This window comes from Salvelinus namaycush, chromosome 29 (assembly GCF_016432855.1).
Source record: "Salvelinus namaycush isolate Seneca chromosome 29, SaNama_1.0, whole genome shotgun sequence".
Lineage (NCBI taxonomy): Eukaryota > Metazoa > Chordata > Actinopteri > Salmoniformes > Salmonidae > Salvelinus > Salvelinus namaycush.
The window spans coordinates 17674408-17682658 of record NC_052335.1 but is presented as its reverse complement, the minus strand read 5'-3'; positions in this window follow the sequence as shown (position 1 = coordinate 17682658).

Genomic DNA, 8251 nt, shown 5'->3' with positions numbered 1-8251 from the left:
TCAGTGCATGTATTATCTTATAGCTATTAGTAGACTACCTGCTATTAAATTGGGTTCTAGGTCTGTAAAAATGTTATGAATCATCGCACCCTTACCCACTCAGGTGGAGTGATTCCCAGCTGAAGAATAACCTTTGTCCACAAGGGGTATCAGCCACCAAAATGCCCGTTCATGGACATCATTAGAAAGGCCCACCCAAATACATATCATTCTGATTTTTTTTCCCACAATAAAGGTAAAATAACTAGTCTCTTGTAGAGCAAAATGGAACATAATAGATTATAGGACTGTATCTTCATGACAATATTTATTTTAAGAGGGTATACAGAAATGAGGTCAGCACAGGTATCAGTTATCTCCTCAGCAAGGTATCACTGAGAGATCATCTTTGTGGTAACCAACTCTATTTTGTCTCCATACCTGACAATATATATTTTAACTAATTTTCAATATAAATGTTGGTTATTTATTTAGGCCACCTATAGGGTAGACTATTCTAAATGCTATCTTTTTTTTCTCCAAAATTATCTGATTTTATAATGAGATTATACCACAAACACCCGCGACTGAAGGTTTGGCCTTTTAAATGCAGGACCCTATTGCACAGACTTTTACGCACCATAAATCGTGTTGTCATATATGTATGCGTTTTTCTGACTGCTTCTTCAGTTATACTTCCAAAGAGAGAAAAACAGGAATTTCGCCATCCAGTAGGCCTACTCGCTCAAAGTTGTCTATTGGCGGCTCGAGGCCTAAACATTCAGAAAAGCGTTTAAGAAACCGCGGCATGTTCAACTATTCCTTATAGGCCTAATTTTCCGTTTGTCCGAATTTTTTAATTGAAAGCAACAGCGTATTACGTGAAATCCAAACGTTTTAAGTAGGCCTAATTAGAAATCAGTGCATTGAAATAACGTTTTTTACCAAGATATTGAAATTGCGTTATGTAACGCAAATAGGCATGTCAGGCCTCTTTTCGCTTGTCCATCAGCCTACCTGTACTATATTATCAAACTGACATCGGGAAATGTGACAATTTGATACAACAGAACAGCATTCTCGATAAGAATGTAAAATCAGGAATCCTGTGTTATAATGTCCATGAATTACCATTGCAAAGAAACAGAATATACTAGCCTATACACCAATTTAAGATTAAGATGCAAGTGTCCGAACGGACACCCCAACAGTCTTCATGCTATGTCTCAAGATTATTGTAAAACTGCCTTCATTTGTCTAGAACGCCTTTTGATTTTGATAGTTAAATCAGTATAAATGCATTTGTATTACCTGTATAATGAATCATTTTTAAACCAAACGTGCTCATTATTTTGAGATACTTAGTTACTATCTCAAACTACAATAAGCACAACTTTTTACCTTTTTAGGTATTGTCGTAATCACTCTGGGTCTATTTATAATGCAAAGGTCCTAGAGGGAAAACACAAGCTAAACTAAGTCTAAAAAAAAAAGTTTAAAAAAAGTAAAATAAAAAAGTACCGTTTTCGCGCTGTTCGAGTCGTTTTCAGAGTGCATGATATCGATCATATTCAGGCTTACGTCCACACCATATAAAAATTATTGTGAGGAACAGTGGTACATTTGCAAATTGAAGTTATGCTCTTTCGTTCGATTTGGCTGCAAAAAAGATACCAGTCTTAAACATTACATTTCTTAATGAAGAACCTGTCTAACCGAAAACTTCTGATTTATTATGACAAGCTTTGACATGATTTCTGTTTGTGATAATGCACTTTACCACCAGATACATTTCAGGAATGTTATCTGAAATTTAGAAAATCATTATGAAAGTTTTACATGCATTCTGCATTGCAGTTTGAACAAGCCATGTTATTAATTTCACATTTGTGGATTGTCTGAACATAGCGCACCAAAGAAACAACCGATGCATCATTTGTGGTTTTAAAAAATAAATTCTTAACATTATTTTGTGCATTGTGAGATTTTATTGCAAAGAATTGGTTACAACAATCATAATTGCAGAATATTACAAAATGCATGTAAAACGTAATCGACATAATCCACAACCCTTTTGTTAATCCCTGCTGATATGAGATAATGTAATCACTGCGTTTTTCATGGCTGAAAATATCGATCGTATCACATTCCTTTTACCCTGACCCGACACATGTAGGCCTACAACGACACTGTATTCCTTGAGTAATTTGACATGCGCTGCTAGGCCGGACAAACTAATCCTGCCACACGGATTATGTCACTGATGTCCCGATTTGTACTGCGAATTTTATTTTACGCATCTCTTGTTGATCATACATCACTGTGTAACAAACCGCGTTGTGCGCATTAGTGTTTACCTTTCGTTCCATTATAGGAAGCTATGCAATCCATTTCACAGGCCTTCACTTAATATTGTCATACAACAAACACGTTGATTTAATAGTCTTACTTTCCATTTTGTCACCATCCAGAGTCCCTTCTTCTAGGTATAGGTTCTAAGTGTCCCAGTTAAGAATCCACAAAGATCTCAATTCCACAAAACGCAGCGTGTGCATTTATATGGATGAGATTTCACCTCGACCTTACAGCAATTAACCGCGCAGGCTATAGCAGAGAATGGAATGGCGCGCTCCAGTCGCTTCCTTACAGAAATGCTAGCACAAGGCACCGGACAGAACCTCCAAAGAAAGACCTTTCACCTTTTGAGGTAGAGGCTTATCTGACGACCTATTACTGTGTAATATGACACATGAACACACATCGTACATGTTGATGATGTTTACCCTCTCTCTTGGCATTCACCGCGTGCCTTAATTGTATGGACATTTAAATCAAGGTCCGCTGTGAACACGAGGAGAGACAGGGCCCCTTTAGTCTTTCTCTGTATCACTGTAACAGCTACTGTAATGGCAACTGCCTGACGAGCTGCTGTGCGCGTAATGAGGGCAACCTCATTGAAAGCAACGGTCTTGCACCAAAATGTACGACTACGTATTCCACCGGCTGGCTAGGCACCGTTAACCAATACAGTAGCGCCTAATGCGTATACATTGTTATTCACCATTGCATTATTGGAGGTCGACATGACATATAGACTAATAAGAATAAACTCCACTGAAAATCTAAAAAGGCACACAAAAAAGCTAACCGTTATGTTAGGCCTACGTTACCTATATCCTGGCAGTGGCAGTCTTCCGAGCGCATGAGATGTATTCTCTATTATTATTTCCTTGGATGTAGATATAGCCCGATCCTTGGTGGTGCAACGAACGCCAGGCCCGAGTGACAGCAGCGAAAATACAGGGCTTGCTGCAGTCGGTCCTTTTGCTCAACTCCCATGATACCAAAAAAAATAGAGGGCCCATCTGGCTTCTCATCAGCTTTGTCAAATCTTGCATACGCTAAAATGCGAATGACCTAGATAGCTCATGCAAAATGCAGCAGAGGTAAGAAAGAGGGGGAAAAGCTGTTGTGCTGAATAGAGTCGTCCCTGCCTTTTTGTGGGAGTCGAGCAGGATGGGTTAGGAGGTGGAGGCACTGAACGCACCTGCATCATACAGGGGTTAGCTCAATATTGGAGAAAAAGAGTGGGAGGTACAATTTGGCAAAGCTGTGACAACACATTGGTTTTGGGGATAAACAGAAGCCATATTGACAGAATCAAGAATATATAACGGATAATAGGCCTTGTAATAGAACGTATTGAGAAGATGCCAAAAGTAAAGAGAATATATATATATGCTAACAATCCCATATTTAGAAATAGCACTTTATTTACAATTAACTAAAAACATGCATATCTACATAAGGTTTATGCGTATTTGAATTAGTCCCCCCCTTTAGAAAACAGAATATTGTGTCAAAATGCTGAGGCAAAAATATTTATACTTAACTTTGCAACATGTTATTCAGCGCAACAACTTACAGAAATGCCTTGTTGCGATACCTTTACAATCAACTCTCATTTTCCTCGAAACAACATCGAAACAGTCCGTACATCCGGCTGGGTACCAAGGATGGTCTCCTCCGCTGATGATGCTGAACAGAAATGTCCTTCCAGTGACATCAATTCTGCCATATTGTCTGCGCGCTGCGAAAGATGGAAATTGGTGCCGTGATGAAAACACCCATATTCCACTGATTGTGCATTAAAAGACCCTGACCTCTTCAAAGGATGCGGGAAATGCTAAAAGCATAGGCTACATCTAAGCAGCACACTGAGAGGAGAGAGCTTTGGTGCAGTCTGGAGGCAGAGCCAGCCGAGACTCACGTAAACGGGTCTGATGCAAAGAGCCATCTGACAGGAGAGTAGCCCAGTTTATCATCGCCGTGCGCAGCTTAAAGCGTGGTCGCCCTGCTCCTCTCTCTTGTGCTGTTTCTCCACTTCTCTTCTCTTCTGAGAATTATTCAGAAGGGAAGAGGTAGCATCTGCCGGTTTACTAAACAAATCGGAGGGGTTTCGAAATGGGACGCTCCAACTCCCCTTTTCTCTCATGTAATTGACTTACCGAGATTAGCCTACCTATAAGCCTTGCAATAACAATAGACGTGTTTAACAGAAAAATACACACGATGGCCATAATCATGAGCCTACATTTTGCATTAACATCGTTTTTCTAATGAAAATAAATGTAGGCCTATCGACGTGTGAAAACAAATATGTGAATGTCTGATGCATTTTATTAGGCTACATTTTCAATTAGCACAATATAAATATATAGGGGCCTAATATTATAGCTATGTGTATAGGCTGATGTGGCGAAAGAAGACTATAGGCACCTTTTTATAGGCATCTGGAAAAATGGAGACACCATGCCTCTTCACTATATCCCTGCTCATGTGGAATGCACAATTATCAAACTGCACGTGCCTGCGCATAATTAATTATTGATAATTCTCAAGAGCGGTGTACATATAGCCTACACTGCTATATTTTCATACTCGGCCAATCGTAAATATTTTGCAAACATGGCGAGAAACCTTTATGAAGTATTGGGAATTAAAATATTCTTACCCCAAATGGGCCGTCTCCATATGGCCTGTCATCTGTGCGTTCTCTCCCCCAACCCACATCCCTGTCCTGTCCCATACGAAGCCCAATGATTTATTGTGATTCTTTCGTTATTCATTCGAACCCTGAATTAAATTACACAGATCCAATATGAAAAAAATATATAATAATCGTGCTCGCTAAAAATAGCATCATATAAGGCCTGGAATATGATATATGTATGGATAATTAGGCCTACGTTTATATGAGTGGATAATTCTTATGGTACAAATAATGCACATTGCAATGTTAAATGTTCAACTGTTTTCAATCATTTCTGTAATAGGCCTTGGATAGGACTACATCGGTCGCGCAGTCTACATCTTCCGTAAAATGTGGTAGTACTGCAGAACAAAGGCGACGTTGTATGTAGTCTATAGCTGCACCATAACCCCAGACCTATAGCTGCACCATAACCCAGACATTTTCTATTGTGCAAAGTGAACACCCGTTCGTATGCATGGATTTGGTTGAGGTCCCCTTATCCCCCTCTCGTGCCGCAGTAAAACGCAGTGTCATCTGCCGAGCAGCCGGACGCGTGCCTCCCGTGAGCAAATTCGACGCTCAGTGAACTCCAGATGGCTTGTATGGTAAGCCAAGCTCTGCAATCCACCCCTTTATGCTGACCTATATTACACAGTAATGAATAAAGCCTATCTGATTTAGAGGCCTTCTATGCGGCAAAGAAGCCAACGAATCCAGCGAGCCCTGCAGTGAATGGGTGCAGTGGCGTTAATGTAGGCTTGCAGGCTGCAGGTGACCACAGTGTACATCTAGAATGTGTAGTATATTGGTGTTGAATGGAAGACTACAAAACACAGCCTTTCCCATCTATTTTATCATCAAGTCTCAAACGCTATGGACAATAGGCGATTCACTATGAACGTGACGCATTGCTGTTGAGTTTTATAGGGCCTATGCAGCCATAAAAGTTAATTGATTTCACAAATGAAAGACAGTGGTCTCCGCTCGTGCCTCAACATCGATCAGTCTCCAGACAATCCTTTTATCAAACCCAAGTATCTATAACCAACTATATGACTTCCGTAAACAAATTGTTCTCACGTGATTGTGTTGGATCAAACTTATGTATGTTTAAATACATTTTTTTATGTATTATTTGTGGATTTCCACATTAGATAATTTGCCTGAGTGTACCGGACTATAGATTTAGGCCTATAGGAATTAACAACACACCAATCTCCCATTTAACTAGGCACGTCATCAAGGACCTCAGCCACCCGAGCCACGTCTTGCTAACCCTGCTACCATCCAGAAGGAGATGTCAGTAAAGGTGCATCAAAGCTGGGACCTTAGAGACTGAAAAACAGCTTTTATCTCAAGGCCATCAGACTGTTAAATAGTTACCACTAGCCGGCCTCCGCCCAGTACCCTGGCCTGAACTTTAATCATTGTCAGGTTACCACCGGGTTACTCTACCATGCACCTTAGAGGTTGCTGCCCTATGTACATAGTCATAATGGAACAATGGCCACTTTAAATAATGTTTACATACAGTTTTATCCACTTCATATCTATATACTGTATTCTAGTCAAGGCCTATCCTATTTAACTATTGTGGTACACATACATACATACTTCATATATATATATACTGATATACTGTATTCTAGTCAAGGCCTATCCTATTTAACTATTGCGGTACACACACATACACATATACACACACACACATATATATATATATATATATACACACTCCGGACTCCGACATTGCTCGACCTGATATTTCTTAATTCCTTTCTTTTACTTTTTATATTCGTATGTATTGTTAGATATTACTGCGCTGTTGGAGCTCGGAACACAATCATTTCTCTACACCCGCAAAAACATCTGATAAGAATGTGTATGCGACCAATACAATTTGATTTATTTGACGTGTATCCCTATGCCTATAACATTCGAGTCTGTTGCAGAGAAATCTTGTCCAAAAAAATGCAGATTTTCGAAAAAGGCCAACAATAAATTCAAAATACAATTGAAGTTTATCCATGATCTAAACTCATTCACAGCTGTTTGCTTTAACTCCAGATTATTGCACATTTATCTGCTGAAAACTAGTTTACACAAATCTTTTTAAATGGCAATGTTAGTTGCCTGCTCAGGCATGGTACCCAAAGCCCAACGGAACAGCGCTGTGTGCAAGGGCCTTGAACCAAAAGCTAGATTCGAGTTTCTCCACACTTGAAGAGGCAAATCCTTTTTAATTCAAACTTGCGTAAACCTCTTTCATATTCATTTGAGTAACTTTGTTAATAACGGACTTGACAGACTTATTTTTTATCAGCAAATGTTGCCTGAGAAATGAACAGATAGGACATTTTCCCCAATGTATTCCATTCTTTATTTATTAATAATAACTATTTTAAAACTATTTAATAATGCAACAAGCTATAAAAAAATGCAATGGTTCAACTCTGGCAACATGCTTATTTCATAAAATGGACCATGACAAAATAGTCAAAGCCTGATTCAGAAAATAACAGAATGTTTAAAAGAAAAGGAGGGCAAATGTCATTTTTTTTGGAATGGCTATATTTTGTTAGGTCATGCATTTCGTTATTCTAGTTCACCGAAACTACCAGAACCTGACTTGTGTCTCAAAATATGGTTACAATGCGTTGTTTTACTAATGTTACAATGTATCAAGGCTGAAACATGATTGGCTACACAAATGATTGTTTCCATTATAAACTGGGTGGTTCGAGCCCTGAATGCTGATTGGCTGACAGCCGTGGTATATCAGTCCATATACCACCCGTATGACAAAACATGTAATTTTACTGCTCTAATTACGTTGGTAACCAGTTTGTAATAGCAATAAGGCACCTCAGTGGTTTGTGGTATATGGCCAATATATCACAGCTAAGGGCTGTATCCAGGCACTCCTGGATAGCTGTGGTATATTGGTCATATACCACACCTCATGCCTTATTGCTTAATTATATCCTGATAATGACATAATTTACCTCAACATTTCATATAGGCGAAGGTTTTGGCATTCATAGGTCTTTCAGCCTATAGCCCTATATATTTGTTAATGCAAACTACATTTAATCATTATTACATTTGCTTTAATTACTTAGGCCTATAGCTAAATCAAATATATAATTTTGTGCAGGTTTGGTAATAGGCTGTGCTCTGCCAATTGTAGATTATAAACATGAAAACTGGCGCGTTACACAAGTTGTTATGTAGGAA